The 17,172-nt window shown below is 42.0% G+C and overlaps 1 long non-coding RNA gene across 1 annotated transcript; it reads left to right on the forward strand.

The window, feature by feature from the left end:
- Positions 1-13,462: 13,462 nt before the first annotated feature.
- On the forward strand, positions 13,463-16,886 carry LOC130592782 (uncharacterized). Its single transcript, XR_008970660.1, has 3 exons — positions 13,463-13,510; positions 13,870-13,967; positions 16,336-16,886. It is a non-coding gene; the product is annotated as an uncharacterized LOC130592782 (long non-coding RNA).
- Positions 16,887-17,172: the final 286 nt, after the last annotated feature.

Here is a 17,172-nt window from a genome sequence, read left to right on the forward strand (position 1 = left end):
CATTCTCCCTCTTTTTTTTTTGCCAGACTAATTCTTTAGCACAAACCAGGCTTATTGTGTTATCCCTCCCACACCAATGAAGTGGTTTCCCCCAGATTCCATAAATAATTGAATTATTGTTTGGAGCATTTAAGTATACATCCTCACTGGCTCCCTTTTCCTGCGTATTTGGTCACAGTTCAGCAGGGTCCATCCCTGTTTAACAGGATTAAGTAAGCACATACTTAATTCTCCTGAAAATTAAAGCTAATGGTGTCCTTCATAGTTCAGCTGAGTAGGGAGGGGTGACTGAATCTGCCTTGAAAAGAAGGAACCATGTTGTTTCAACCATCCTGACGTTTGGCATACAGCTAAAGGCGCTATCCCTTATCTATGGCATTAGTTTCTTTACTTCTAGATTTCAACTGAAGATAACATGCATTGGAATTTTTCAGGACTTGTCAAAATGTTACAGCATGGTGGTTTTTTTTCATTTAAATGTAAACCCATTAATTTCTGCCGGTCCAGCCTTGCTGAAATACTGCCATTGGGCAAGGCTCTGTTCATTTTCACCCACAAGGAAGCTGAAAGTGAACTGCTCAATACTGAGAGTAGGTATTTTGATTCAGAAGCTCCCGAGGTACAGCCCTCATGCGGCCCCACTGAGAGCAGAGGAGCTATGCCAACTGATACGTGCTGACATCTGGCCTTCTGTTTTTAATAACGGAAAGATTTCCTAGAATAGATACGCTTGATTAACACCAAAGTAGTCCAGAATTCATCAGCAAGCTTTTTACACAGTCACCTCTTACTTCTCAGTTCAAACCCCCCCTCCATACAAGCGATCCAAGTAACTGCTCATGCTGAACAGTGCAGTATAGCTGTGGTTTCAGTAAGGAAATCCCATGTCCAGCAACAGCTAAAAAATGTCTCTAAGCAGTGCTTTGTAGATTGCACCCCCTTTGCACTGGGACAGCCCAGCCCCAAGGAGGGAATCAGTTAAAGTCTGGTAGGTGTTAAGGCTGGCTCTCTGGTCACTACCTCCCAGTAATGAGAATGGTTGAAGTAAGTTTCCATATACTGCTGCTGCAAGGTGTTGCTGAGTGGTCTTTTGGCCAGGGTAAGAGGCTGGGGACCCCCTTTTGTGCCCCCAGCAGTGATCCTGGCCCCAGGGAATTCCAATTGGTTGCACAAAGGGATTCGATGAGTTGGATCAGTTCAGGCTGAAGTATTTAAGTTCCCGTTGAGGTGTAGGGAGAAGTTAAGAATTCAAACCCTGACAAGAGGGAAGTGACACAAAGATTACGGCAGGCATCAAGAGGGTTGGATTTGTTCAGTACTTTCAGATGATTACTTTTCATTTCAGTGGCATGATGGAAGATAACTGTGGTTCGTGACACACTGCCTGAATATCCTTGGTTCAATCCCTTCTCGCAGCTTTCAAAAATCAGTGCAAGAAGGCTGCAGGGGTTGAACTTTGGTAGGTGCTTTAGAAACCCATGCATTTGCATTGGCATTTTCCCACACCTGAAATACTTGCTTGGAGTTTAATCTATGGGGAAATAATGTTCTGTGAGTTCTCCATGGGTTTTTCTCTTAGGGGGGCTCAAGCTGTGTGTTAAGAGCTGTGCTGACAGTCAGGAAAACAATAGATGGTAGTGATGCATTAGGCTTGAAGTGTATGAAGCCAGGAATTGCTTGTGAAGGTCAGGATTAAGAGGGTGGAAGAGCCGAATCTATCCTACTGGAAGTAGGTGCGTGGATTTTCATCCTTTCTATGGGACTCAGAAGGAGTGTGTGTTCAGAGAGGTGCTTTCAGAGCTCTGCTGAGATGCTCTTGTGAGCGTGTGGCCAAAGTCCCACTCTACAGCCTTGCTTTTGCCACACCAACCCCTTTCACTCCCTGCTTTAACCACTAATTGGAATTCAGTCAGGATGGCTTTCAAGCATCCCAACTTCCCAGCCTGCAAAGTAAGAGAACCGAGTATATCCCATCACTATGAAATGTGTTCTTCAGCACCAGCCCTGAGAAGTAAGGACATAAAGGACTGAAGTGCCCATCCATATGTGTGTCTACATTTAGAAATACTATATCTCCGTGTCTTGCACATGTACTGTGCCTGCAGAACATGTGAAAGACAGAAGATTTCTATGCATTGAGTCCATAAGAGCAGCCAAGCTATCCAAGAGGAAATGCTTGGAAAGCTGCTGTGTCATCTGAGCATCTAAAATGGGTGGCAGTCTCAGCTGAATGCCCCCATGCTACTGACACAGGGTGTGGGTAGGAGGAAGGTCTGGGAGAGCTGATTCTTCTGCAGGACCAAGGTGTAAAGAATGTTCATTTTAAACAGCGTTTGTCCTTAGTATTTCACAGTGTCTGTTTCCAATATTAATATAGGAACAGGAAAAAGCAAAATCGGAAACCCTAAAGCTAATTCTGTGTGTGACTGTTGCTGTGCTGTGAGTCTGTTCTAGGTTAGTGGAACCATTTACAGGATCTGCAAAATTTCAGTTGTTTTTCCAGTTTCTGACTGCTTGAATTGCTTGAACCCTGAGTGATATATTGGAACATTAGGAGAAGAACCTTTATGACACAGCACAACTGCCTTCTTATCAATCTTTTTGGTTTTAAGCTGATGTATTTTATTTAAAAGCTAAAAAACACAGATACTGATTCTACCAAAGATACGTAACTACTAATTCTCAGCAAAACAACACCAACTTAATTTCAAAATGAAGAAATGAAATGTAGTTGTCTTAAAAGATTTAGCAGTCTTTCTCAAATCCATGTCCTTGGACATCAGATCTTGTGTTCTGACGTTTATGTTCAAACGGTGCCAGTGAATTTTTATGTGAAGGGAAAATGCCTGTTTGTTAACCCACTGCATTGCTTTGCTTCTTTTCCTTTTCTTTTTTGCCACAGACATAATTCCACTCTTACTGTTACCCCTTTGCTCTTCTTCTCTTTGTTGCCATTCTAACAATGTGAACCACATTGGCTTTACTTATCAGAGGAGAAGGAATGCAAACATAAAGAAAGAGAAGGAACTGTAACGAAGAGATTTGGCCTCTACTTTGTCTTAGCTGTTTAAACTGTTTTTAGTGTTTTTGTTAACTCTTTGCAAAAGGAAGCGTTTTCTACAGAGGATAATTAATTTCAAGCAAAATGTCTTGAGTTTTACGAATAAAACATCTCCAAAAGAGGAGACGAGTCAATTTTATACAACGTCACAACTCTCCAACATTTGGGGTAGTGACTCTTTGTGTTGTGTTAGGACATTTGAAACTAGCGAGCAGCCATTGTTTCTAAAGACCGAAGCATTCACGTGTACTCCTCGTTTCTTTTCTCCTTCATTTTTAAAAGAGCAAAGTCATTAAAACTGTAAATATTTTGTTGCTTGGATATAAGCATCTTCTGGGAACTTTGTATCTATGGTATATAATCATAGAATTTTATATTTTCATATAAAGCTAATTTTTTTCTAGTTTCACCTCCTCCCTAGTTCTGTGGTGGTTATGTGAATACATACCTTCTGTGTACCCAGGTAGTGAGACACCATCAGCGCACTCCAAACAAGGTTTCCACACACGTCATTCCTTTGGGGCAGTGATTGTGACAAGTTGGGGTTTAGTTTTATTTTGATTCCATTGTCAGTGTGTGCAATAGGAATTAGACTTTAGCCAGTCACTGGATACGTTTGTCTCATTGATCCATTCAGAAGAAACAAAAGCAAATGTGGTGTTTGGTTTGGGGACAGGGTGGGAGGGAGTGTTTTGAGGGAGATCTTTTTGTTCGTTCTGGTTTGGTTTTTGTTTGGGGGTTTTTTGTAACTTGAAGAATCTTTTTTTTTTTTTTTGTTATGTTAAACTATATCAAATCATTCTATTATAGTGTTATTTAATATGTAAATTGTATTGCTATACATAAAATAAAGTATGGTTTTTGATGTATTTACAGACTTCTTCCTTATTTGCATCCGATACACACACAGAACAGATGCACCAGTCAGTATTTTATGGTCCCAGGCATGCGGGAAGAATGATGAGATCCAAGGCCTGCTTTAATTAGATCTCAACTCTCCAAGCAGAACTCAGCTGGGAGCCATCTCTCAGTCACATACAGTGGAGACAACTATCACTTTCTAATTGTCTCTAGCTATTAGTGAGCTGCCAGTAACCCCCTTCCCTCTCCACCACTGGTCCTGCCCAGGCTGTTGTGACCCTTCAGAATGCCTTTTGAAAGGGAGACTTGTCTCCACTCAGCTGGGACCTCAGAGCTTCGTTGATGGGTGCTTTTGGTGTGCCTTTCCTTAGAGCTGGCTGGTTTATCAGCAGATGTCTGCCTGGAGGAACAAGGGCTTCCACCTGATTTATTGCAATAACCTGCATCTACTCACTGCTTGACCAACCCCAGAGCTGTGGTACACAAAGCAGAAGTACTCATCCCCATCTCAGGCTGGGAGGGAGGGACAGATGTTCCAAATCCGAGAGAGAAGCCGGTAAATACTCCCCATGGAGCACATTAGTGGCCGTACCTCCCTGCTGCACCTGAGCCGAGGCAGACACTGAAATGGGCACACATTACACTATCAATACGATGTTTTGCAACAAAACCTCAACAGCTCTGCACACTGCTTCCCGTGCTGATGCTGTGCTGAGTGTGTGTGTTACTGCTGCTGTTCTTGTGGGAAAACTGCTTGGGTTGGTTGGGTATGTTCTCATGCAGGTCTGCTGCCAGCACGCAGCCTCCAGAGCAGTACCTGCACATAGACAAACAGCAATAATGGGAACTGCTCGTTGACATAAAATTGCTGTTGAAGTCAACACACTCTATGTCTGCCTTCTTTTGTGTTGCTGCTATGGACCTATATCATCCACATCCTGGTTGACCGGGAGAAGATGAAGCCTGGGACACCAGATGGGGACTGGCAAGTGTGACATGGCAGTGCTGGCAGCACAGCCTGACTCCTGCAAAGCCCCTGACTTCGTAGCATGCTTCCTACAGCCCTTGTTTCAGGTCACTGCCTTGTATTGCATCCTAGAGCAGCCCAATGCTATCCCCACTGCCTTGCTGCTGAGGAAGTGCATGTGGGAGGGCAGGGAGCTGCTTCCCTGCCTGCCAGGCATGTCCTAAGCAATGCTACAGCAGCAAGAGCAGCCCAGTGCCCTCTGCATGGCTTTCAGGGAAGGCTCCTCTGCCCAGCTTGGCTGCCCTACCTCTGTAAAGATGACAGCCCCTACACACACAGGTAGGTGGATACACAGCGCTTCATAGGGAAAAGAGCTGCTTAAATACCGCTTGTCCAGGAAGTGCCTGAGGGATGGAGCTGATGGGAAGCAGAACACGTGTCACCACCACCTGCTGCAAGAAGAACAGAAACCTGGCAGGTCTAACCCAGGGCCAGGTAAGGAAACCTCCCCCCTGGCCTATTCACAGTGGGTTGAAAATTGTCCCTGTTGGGACAGGAAAAAAAGTGTGACCCTTGCTGAAGACAGGCAGGAGGAAATCCTCTGAACACAGGATGAACTGAGACATTGCCTAGCGAAACAATGGAGAGACAGCCTGGGAGATGCAGGAATGCAGCCGAGTCTGGGGTCTGTCTCCTGGTGTTTAGAACACTTCTGAAGAAAGGGTGTAATCCTCTTCCTAAATCATTGGTAGCTAAGACAGAAGTGGAGCTGGAGCAGCCACAAGGAAGGCAGCGGCTGGGCAGTGGGAACATCACCTGGGATAGCGACGCAACAAAAGACCAGATTTCTCTGTAGCAGCTACAGAAATCAGGACAACCAAAGGCAGCCCCTTAAGTGTCCTTGGATTCTGTGCTTCTGCTGAGGTTTTGGCCAGGCTGAGATCTGTGTCCAGTGGAAACATAGAGTCAGTAGTTCATTAATACTTTGGCAACAAAGAGATGATTTACCAGCACTTCCCACTACTAACAATACGCCTGAAGTAGTTGGTGGTGAAGTAGTTGGTGGTATCAGGAGGTCCCAAGTTCTTGTTATAAAGAGCTAAAGAGTTTAGCCTTTAAGACTTGCAGAGGCTGCTACAGCCGTGCTAAGCAGGGACAAATAACAGCAGCATTGTACTAAATGGATTCAAATGCCAGAAGGTGTGCTTGCAAAACCTTCTGCAACATACAAACTGATTCTCATCAAGGGGCTGGTCCCACTCCTGTTCTTTAGCCACTTCAAGCTCCACAAAGTACTTCAAGCACCGATGTGTCACCCCCACCATCTGGCAGCTGCCTTATTGATCATTCGTGGTTTCTGTTTCCCCTCTGCTGCCAATCAATGTTTCTGATGTCTCTCTGACTTTGTAATGCTTTAAGAGGCAGCACTTCACAAAGCAGTCTCTTCCTGACGCTGTGTTCAATTAATCTGACAGTCACTGGGCTCGCTTTTCTTTCCTGAAGTTGTTATCTTCCTTATGTCTTGAAATCCTTGTTTCGGAGTCGATGCCGGCTCTGCTGGCGCTTGATGTTCTGGGTTTGAATTGTGGATAGATTCTGCATTTCACTTCCATGTCTCTTATGGGAGCAGTTTCCAATACTTCATATTTCACCCTCTCTGTGTCTGGCTCATAATGTCTGTCACTCCCAAATTCAGTCCCTGTTGGTCACATGTCTGATATCACAGGATATTTTTACACAATATGTAATCATAAATACTTTATTCCTTTATCTAAGGAGCTGCTGAAAGAGAGTTTCTGAGTCAACATGAGAAGGAAGCCAGAAGGTATGTGTGTTTTGTCTTGGAAGGATAGTGCTGCTGCCTGGAAGCCCCAAGGCTTGATAGAAGGGAATGTGGCAGAACCGTCCATTAGCGGTTTTGCTGGGGTTTTATGATCTAAAATGATGCTCCATCTGAAAGATAAGGCCTAGCAGGTTCTGAGTACACAGGCTCCTATGTAACATAGCTGTTGTTCTGCACTGTTTATGGTCTATGGGTTCATCAGGGCATGATACTGGCAGCCAGGAGTGAGCAGAGCTCTGAAGTTCTTCCTACGCATTAATCTGGCTTAGGAGATCCACAGCCCATGCATTGCCCCACTGCCTGCCCCATCTCCATGTGCTGTTACGGAGCAGGTGGCAGCTCCACTAACACTTGGGTGAAAAGAGCAGCCTGGCCAGCCCATTTCCTATTGATTTACGCTAACTCCATGCTGGGTCATCGGTAGGCTGCACGTGGGACACAGATGCAGACTTGACAGTCTGCTGGAGTAAGCAGTCAGCATGTCCCACAGTGTTCAGCGTGTTCTTATCCACCAGTTGATGTGCTGCCTTTTAGTGAGGCAGCAAATGCTGGTGACAATGACAGTTGCCATGAAGGAGGGAGAACTCTATTTCAGATAGATATCCCTTTGGTCTATGGCACGGGACGCTCTGTAGTTCAGCATCAGATCTCTGAGGCGTGCTCCCCTTTAAGAGGAGAAGGCTGCAATCCTCTTCAGCTCCTGGCTGAGAAGGAAAAGCAAGGGGAGAGCTGACGAGCTTGATTGCAGGATAAAATGAGAACTTAAGCGCTCTCTCAGCCAACGCATGGGAGGAAAATTATGATCTCTTACAAAGAGCCTGGCTGTTTTCTCTCTGCAAAGAGGTTCCTATGTGGTGTACAAGAGGCATGGAAAGGGGGTGTCCTGCATGTACCAGATAAATGAGCAATTTCCTGTAACAAGGTGCTTATCAGGTTCCATCAGCAGACAATCACAAAGAATAGAAAGCCATAGAAAAACAATAAATTGAGGCCTTCATTACATGCAGCCTGATGGGCCCATCAGCACCACACAGCTTCATCCTCCAGGGGCTGTTCCCAGCTGACTCCAATCCTTACCTTTAACAGTATTGTCTCAGTGTCAGAACTGCTGGATGAACTCTGAGCCCGTCAGATGAACTCTCTGATTCTAAGTTGTAATTTTAATTTAAAACATCATTTAATGTCATTTAAATCAAACATCAGTTTACCCATGACTCTGAATTCACTGTGACCAAAACAAGCTGTTGGCTATAGTAGCTATATAAAAGCAGCTGCCAAAGTAAAAGGGTTAAGCTTGGGTGACGTGGTTTAGTGTGAGCTGTCCCTTGCCCATGGCAGGAGGGTTGGAACTTGATGATCTTTAGGTCCTTTCCAACCCTAACTGTTCTACAGTTCTATAAGCTATTTAACAATCTAGGCATGGAAAGTTTTGCAAATAAAATATAATTTCCATAGTTTTGCTTTATACACAACTGAGGGGGAATCAGAAAAGCTCTTAAAAGTTCAGTAACTTAGGTTATGAAAGACTGCCTTCTGAGTTTTAGTGCTTTAAATAAACTTCCTTATTACCTAAATCCAATTTTCTAGATAGCCTCTTACTTAGAGCCTGTTGTGCCTTTCCCTGGAAGTCTCCTGGTGACCTGTAAATTGACTGCAGCCTGTGAAACTGGCCATAAGTAAACCTTTGCTCTTCTTTTTTTCCCCATTTTCTTTTTCTGAAACAAAAAGGATGCAGGTGGCTTGTCTGCTATCAGGCTATAGATCCTCTATGCACTTGAGAAATGCTATTGATGAGCTCCTAGCAGTGATGTACCTCTTGAAATCTGTAGCAGTAGGCTCTTATATTATAAAGCTAAAATACTGCATTCGTTGATAATGCCATGTGTAACAAAGCCTTTGAATTTTCTCAATCTTTGGGGTTTTGTCATCACAAGTACATTTGCAATAGGCAGGGGGTTTTTCATCTGATAGGTTTACGCACCTCATAATAATCTGCTGTGTAATGTTAATGTCATTATTTGTGTTTACCATTTACATGCATTAGAAGATGCCCAGTATCTTTCTTGCATCATATGGTGCTATGGCACAACAGCCCTGTGCCATAGCCAGCTCTCCTGTCCTTACATCCTCATAACATTCACCTGGCAAACAGGGAGAACACTTCATGAGTGTGTCAGGTAGAACAACTGATTCAAGTAACCCGCTCAGATAACCCTGTCACAGCACAGTTTTCCCTATTTGCCAAGAATTCTCCTCCTGATTCCCCAGCCTGAGTCATGGGCTCAGCAGCCAGGGCTCAGCGCCTCCCAGTCCCCAGCAAAGATCAATGACTAGTCTCTGATCTAAGAGAGAGATCTCTAAGATCTGCTTTAGTAGGTTCTGAAACACATTGTTGTCCTGGTATCCACAGGAAGCAGGAAGATTAAATATGTAACTGCCAAAAAAAATACATTAAGATGGAGTTTGTCATGTAAAAGATATGACAGAAAGAGAAAGACTAAGCTCCAAAATGACAAGCAAAAAGAACACGGTGATTTAATATAAATGGTATAAAGCTGTTCAAATTACACCAAGGTCACAAATAAGGGATTATCAGTAGCTTCCTACCCCCTTCACCCCCACTTTATATGCCCTTATTTCTTTCGTATTATCCCTGGTTTTATGCTTGTGCCGGTACACATACGTGGGAGGAAAACCATGTTCCACAATATGATAGAGCTAATGTGGGAAATGATCACGATGTCACAGACACATGGTACCGACTGGTGACCCAGTCCAATGCACTCCTGGTGATTCCCAGTTTGTTCAAGGAATTGCTTCGGGCAGCTGCATCCCCACAGACTTAAAAACTGATGAGGAAAGTCCATTCTCTCACAAATAGCATAAAACCCCATCACTTTGGGTGCTTTCACCAGGTATTTGTTATTAACAGGCACTTAACCACAGCCTCAGCAATGAGCAGCCCTGAGCAGGGCTGGTGTCCTCACATCACAGCCAGGAGGACATCATGCCCAAATTTTCAGCCTGAACAATCTTTCATCCCCTTTTTGCTCTCAGACAATAGAGTGGTCTGTTCCCAAAATAGAGACCAAAGTCCCATTATGTCATTTCCTTCTCATTATGTCCAAAGAGCATGTCCCAGAAAGGTAATATTAACTTTGGCAATTGGATTTTTTGCCTTTGAAGCTCTTATTCCACATTCTGCCTGCACTTACAGAGACTTCAATCTTTATTGATTTTCCTGTGCCACTTCTCAGCATCCTTCCTAGACAGCATGATGTGTTAACTTTCTATATAATGAATATTCCTGTTTGGTTCCACACTCTGAAATACATCCATCCCTGAATGAGATCTCAACGCTCTGCATTGCTGATTTCCAGCTGCATGCCATAGCCCTTGTTTTTCATAGGCTGGGAACACCAAAAGAGCCCTCTAGACCCAGAGATTCTGCTTTTAACACAATCACTGGTGTATTGGGGCAAGGAGAGCCTTTCTATTTTTCAGTCTAGTTCCAACAATAAAGTTATTAAAGCTATTTCCCACCTTGCAAGAAAGCTGCCTGATGATGATATTGTTCATTCCTTTTAAACTAATTTTATTTCAATATGGTACATTTGCAGTCATCATAATCCTATTGTGGTGTGTTATTCCCAGTATAATCACTGAAAATGCTACTCCTCAGGGGAAGGGGTTTGCTCTGGTTTTCATGGGCTTGGGGTTTTTTTCTGTTTATCTACTGCTGGAATATCAGAAGATCAGCCATTTTCTTCACCACAATCCTTCCTGTCCATTCCCTTGTTGACTTCAGTTTCCGGTGATGGACAGAAGGTACTTTGGCAAAGTGATGTGAAGAAAGACCTACAGTTACTCTGCTAAAGGTAGCCTGTATCCACACAGCTAAGTGTCTGTCCCAGCCACAGTGAAAAGCAAGTAGCATCCTTCCTAGCAGTTCAAGTTCTCACAGGAGATGAGAATATATATATAGATGTTAAGTTATATAGTCAGCTCCTTCACACTGGGTATGGAAAACTGTGGCACTAAACCCATGGCATCCCCAGGGTCCTCTACAGCACTGGAGACATCACTGTCTTCCTAAACTGAATGGCAGCAGAACCTCCAAATAACAGAATTCCAGATATTTTATTTTTACTCTTAACTTCGTGCTGGATTTTTACAATTCATGTTTAGCTTGTGTAAAACAGGGTGACGGATGGTTTCACACCGTGTCATTACAACGATTATAGCTCACGCAACAGCACAAAGCCACTATTTGGAGTCCCAGATTTAAGGCCATTTAGACAGGAATGAGCTTCAGGACAGTGGTATTTTAGCCTTCCTGCAATTATGACTTTTGTGTTGAGCAAAAAAACCCCAGTCTTTGTCAGATACCCGGGTGAACTGAGATCCAAGTTGGATATGAGGTACGTAGTGATCAGACACAGGGGGCCATCACCCTGCTTGGATATCCAGCTCTGTGCCTGCAGTTAGGGGCTATGATCTGATTGATATGGAACAGTCATTGCAGGGGGGGATGACTTCCAGAGGATGTCATTTCACATACCACAACTTACTTGCACAGCTGCTGTATGTACTGCTGTAACAAACTGTTCCTTCATTAAGCCATTACTGCCCAGCTCAAAACCTGAGCTTCCTAACAAAATACAGTAGAAGAAAGATGAATTTCTCTCTCCTCACACGTAAGTTCTAGCTGACACATTTCCTATTTACAGAAGAATCTTGTCTTGAAGGATGAGCAAGTGCTGAAAGACAAAATAGTAATGCAGAAGTGATCTCCTATTATATGCCCATTACTGGCATGTTTTGTATTAAACTTCCTTTTATAAGAGTAAGAATTAATAGGTATTTCAACAAAAAGGTCTCAATTGTTACAGGTGATTACAGAGTTCAGTAGGTTGATTATTACTGCAAAAAAGCATTCTCTGTTGATGAGAATAATACATGTTATTCTTATCTGTTAGGTGCTCATATTACCTATTAATAATTTATAAACTAACCTCATTATAAGGTTGTAATACATATTGTGACAGATTCCAGCACAGGCAGTGTTCAAGCACTAAGTTTCTCTGTGCAGCTAACCCTGGCTCCATTTATGTGTTAGATTTTATCATACACTGTTGCTATTCTGGAAGGCTCCACTTGTTCCTAGGATGTGGTTATCAATAATCCATGGATTGCATTTGCCCAGTTGGCACAATGTCTAAAAAAGTATCACAAATTATTCTGAGAAATTAGCCAATTACAAAGAGCCATTTCCAGGGAGGAAATTTAGGGCATCTTACTAAAGGCGTGATTTATACCGCAGTCCATATTTTAGCAGCATATCGTTTGATCACTTATATAAACTGGTTTCATTTCACTTGCTTTAAATACAGGAAAATTGTAAGTAGATAATCAGCTCTATGAATAACAGAACCAAGGAGCCTGGTTTCCTATGGATTTGAGGTGGTAGGAAAACCTCCTACATGGACCCTGTGACATCCTGCAAGTGGTTAGCAATCCTTATACCCTTTCTTTTTCTCTGACTAGTTATCTGCTCTCACAAAATTTCACAACTGCAATGTCTTTGGGACTAGTAATTTGGTGTTGAATTTGGCTGCAACTGGTCAACTTCTAATGTTACTGATAAAAGAGACGTGAAATGTGTGTGCATGCATGTATGCGCAGCTACAGACGCACAAAGCATAACTGTAATCGAATTAGGAAAACATGCTCTTTAAAAACAGGTATAAACTGCTGTTTATATCTACAGATTTTGCCTGTTGTCCATTTTAAGGAACTGAAGAGCTAAACATCAACTGATATCCTTCTGTGATATGGTTTAATGAAGAAAATAAAAGATACTCCCTAAGGAAAGTAATTTTCTCATTCCTTGGAATGTATTTAGTTTCTCATATTTCTTACTGAACTTAACTTACTGCTTCAGCTTTCCAAAGAAAACCTCCTTTACTACATTATTGCTAAGCTGAAACATGAATGACGGAAAACCAAGCGCTGACCCTTTTCACGTCAATGACAGCAATGACATTTTTACCCACTTATTTTAAAGCCTGGAGTCCATAACTCTGATCACAAATACAGCCCTGTTCAGTAAAGCCTAAGACACTCAACTGGGTAAGAAAATCCGAGACTGTTGTTAGAACTTGCTGTTATTTTAATATTTTAAACTGACAGCATTTGAAAACCAACATGAAAGCTAAAATACAAATTCACCTGCCTTTCTGTGCCTTAGGCTATGTAATAGGTTCACACAAACAGCCATTAAATAATGTCATGTAGGACTTTGTAATGTAAAGCTCATAGGGAGATCACAGCAAATAGAAGTTTACATTAGGAAGCCTAACAGACACATCTTTACAACACAGAGGTATTTTGTTAGGAATATTCTCCTTCCAAGGCCTGAATGCTGTAGCAATACTCTGCACACCTCCACAGCATTAGTGTCAACTGCAAGCAGGCTGGCTCAGCAGGCAAAACTAAGCAGACTGCACAAGTTCTGCATTACATGGTTTATTACTGCTTTTCCCTCTGCAGTACTGTTCATAGCCAGTGGCACAGAGCAGTAGGTGACTTGGAGTTTTCTCTCAGAGACAACTACCAGCTGATTGCAATATTGATGCTGGTAGTGTGATTCTGGAATTTCACCAGCACTGTTCACAGAACACGGCTGCTGTGGAAGACTTGCTATTGGAAAGGCTCTGCAAGCCAGGCGTCACACAGAAAGCCATGTCTCAAGACTCCCAGCCACAAACTGATGGAGGTCTGTGTTAAAATGAATCCCTTTTCTTGCTCTTTCTCCCCCTCCATCCTGTCTAAGAGGCTGTCCTTCAAGTTCACTTGTCTGATGTTTCAGCACTTTCCTCAAGCTTCCGTGTTCAAGAGGTTTCTTCATTCTGTGATTAAATCCGTTTGTCCTTCTGCTAGCCCCAGCTTTTTGCTTAGAAAGCGTTTTTTTTCTCTCACGTTAACTCTACTTGTGTTAGTAGAAAACAGATACTCTTGCTTTTGCTTTGATAAATAAGACAAACATTTTAATCTCTTCTCAGAAAACAAGCTTGCTTCACTATCATGATCATGCTAAAAGCTTTTTCTATACTTCTTCCTTTTTCCTTAACTCAGGTGACCAGAAACACACCATAACCATCGCAGCTGGTCAAAGATCCTGTAACAGGCCTGCAAGGAGCTCAACTGAGCAATTCCCTGAGAAGCAAAGAGGGGTGAGATAGCCCATCTTTTCCTCCATTTGCTGATTATGAGTAGACCGGAAAATGGGGTTTAAATTGAAGTATGAAGAATTGAAGTATGTGCTGTAATATGGGATTACTGTAGATTATTCATGTCCCTTGGAAGTGTTCAGTAACCACACTTTTATATTACTTAGATAACCCCTGTCTCGCTCTGCTTCCCATTCATCCATACAAAGCAAATATGATACATTGCTATTTATTCTTTACATAGCGTTACAAAGCAAAGTTGATTCATTTTATGACAGAGGTCTTGAGATATTTAGATTCTGTTTGCTTTTCTTAGATTTATGTGATCATGCTGCTTGCTTCTCTGCTTTTAGTACTGTTATTAATGTTCCAAAGGTTTGGTTACATTCCGGTTACGTTCATTTATTCAAACTTTAAGAAATGTCCTGAAGAGAATTATTTATCAAAACAATAGTTTGTGTTCCCACAAAATGTAACTGCTCTCCTAAAAAAATCCAGAACAAAACCACAAGAAAATCAAACCAACAACCAAATTTCATAGAAGAAAAATAGAGGAAAGAGATTCGGCAAAGGAAGATATTTGCACTTCTTGCCATAATGTCATTTCTGCTTACCTAACAAGATGCCGTTAGACTATTTTTTTAGCAGTGCTAAGGCCACCACTCAAAATCATTTAAATTGTAGTTTTAAGCACTCAGCTACTCTGAAAATCAGGCCCTAAATGGGTCAAGCTGGTCATTTCATGTGAATGAACGGTTAAGAAAACATTTGCTTTAAGCGAGTTGGCTCAGACTATGAACCCACCCTGGAAGAGACAGGAAGAGAACGTGGGGTTTTGACTGACTGATCAAATGACTTGCTTGTGCTATCACCAAGAAAGAGTTTAAAGAACGACTCTGAAAGGTTATTTTCACTGAATTGCTGAGTACATAAAATGTGTTGAAAGAAAGGGTGAAACTTCTTGAAAGGGTTTAGAAATGGTTATATTTATAACCTGTTGTGGTAGGATTTTCAAGTCCAGTGTTCAGTGAAGCTAGACTGACAAATTTATTACAGTTATAAGGCTGAGAAACCTATTAGAAGAAATACAATAGAAGGTACATTTTTTTTGTGAAGCTTTAATATGAGCTGAAACAATTCCAACAAAAGACTAAATTTGGTAAGGGGGAAAAAGTCATTTATTAAATCTTTCTAAAAAGATTGAGTGACCTTTCTTTAAAAAGAATGGTCTTTTTTGTAAAAAATGAAAGACTCAACCTTTATAACAACAACCTAGTAAAAGGCTATATTAGCAACTGGCTTCTTTTGCAAGTTCAGTTATTTTTATTGTCAATAAATAGTGTTATGCAATAACAGAAGCACTGTTGCCTCTCTAATTTCTCTCAGGGATTGAAGAAATTCATAATAAAAGCATTCAAAATCTAAACTGGAATAAAAAAATAGAACACTCGGGTTTGTACTGCAAGAGCCAGAGGGAGAAACGATGGGCTGAGAATTCAGTTCATAAGGAAACTGTGCCAGAACTGTGAAGGTGGTGTGATTTCTTCTACCTCTGCTTACAGTAAAAGTCAAGCTATTAATATCAGGCATCTTGACAGTCACATAAATGCATATATTAAAATTCCAAGTAATTTTTTTCTTCTGTAGATGTATAATCATTACAGAGTAAGAGAAATTTAATGTAAGACCAGATGGCAATAGCATTACTTAGAGTGAATAAAAGTTAGAGACTGACTTGTATACCCAGTGTAAATGGACTAAGACTGAAGATGGTGTCTATCATCATCCCAGAGTAAGAGTGGACACAAAATTAAACAGTCCAGTCTGTTCAAAGCAATGTGGGAAAGCGTTTGGAAGACTTTTTAAATGACTAGTACCTGCATGGGATTAGATTCACAGGAACATTACCAGGCACTGGCTTGCTCCTCAGTAAGCTTGCTTGGTTTCAAACAGGAATCTCAGATCAGGCCAAAGCTGATGGGCATTCTGCCCAAGGGGTTGGAGAGATCAGTGTTGAGGAACTCAAATGAACCTCCGCTAGGGAGTGACAGGCAGAACCTGCGGTTGGTTTTGAAGCAGATGATCACACAGTGATCAGGTACATAATTACAGGCAGTAATCTGAGGAAGCCAGCTTCAAAAGGTTCCCTGCACAGCCTGCAGAGAAAGATACCTCTGGTCCCTCAGAGCACCTCCAAATACTCAGCCTCAAGCCCTTCATCACTGTCAAGTATCTCCCTGCACTGACTAAGGAGGCAGCCTAGGAAAATAGGCTTTCTCATGTATAAATCATCTGATGTGACTCTCTCACTTAAGAACCAAAGGTGTATTCCTGTCCCTCTTCTTCACATGCATCCTCCTCTTGCTCTCAGGAGGAGTATGTTCTCACTGTGCAGCGGAAGACGGATGCAGTCTACGGAGGCAAGTGAAGTGCTGCTTGTTAGATCAAAGCTAAGCATCTCTGCTCGACATACTTCAAACAGGAACTGAGGATGGTGGTTCTCCAAGTGTTTGTTTTTATCGGGTTTCCTGTGTTCAGTTTAGGGAAAACAGACAACAGGAGTTGTTTGAAATAAAGCTGTAATTTACTATCCTAACATGCTGAGAAGCAATTAGATTCAAGCTAATTACTGTAAATAGTTTTTATAATTACTTGTAAAACATTCTACTACCTGTACATCTGCTAAAGTCAGTCGAGGCCTGTAGTAGTATTTTTTTTCTAAGAGAAGGCTTAATGTTATTACTCAAGGGCCAAACTGTTTTCTTGAAATCTTCAAAAAGGAGTAGCTATGCTGTAGAAACTACTGCTGGAAAGCATCTGTTAGGGCATGCATCCCCTTCACAAGACTGTGTGTATCAGTAAACTGAAGAGTTGTCTAGGCTAGTTTATATTTCACAACTATACTACTACCTGGAAAGACTGTTCCAGAACCTAAAAAGATCTTTGTCAAAAGAAGAATCAAATAATTTTCAGCTGAATCCTGATTTTCTTAAGCTTTGTCCCACTATTCAGGTTTTTCTCTCTACTTGAAGCATACAGAAAACAATCTCTCCCTTATGTTCTTCTACCACAACCATCATTTTTTCGTTCAGCATTGGTCACTTTGGCCTGGCCCTTCACACTTTCACAGGCACACAAACCAGTTGGAGTTCCACCACCTCTGTGCCCTCACGATCACAGCTTTAAGTTTTTTCCTCTTCCCACAGGT

Source organism: Pezoporus wallicus, unplaced genomic scaffold, assembly GCF_028554395.1.
Source record: "Pezoporus wallicus isolate ANWC-B61680 ecotype Strahan unplaced genomic scaffold, APGP_CSIRO_Pwel_v1 contig_8714, whole genome shotgun sequence".
NCBI lineage: Eukaryota > Metazoa > Chordata > Aves > Psittaciformes > Psittacidae > Pezoporus > Pezoporus wallicus.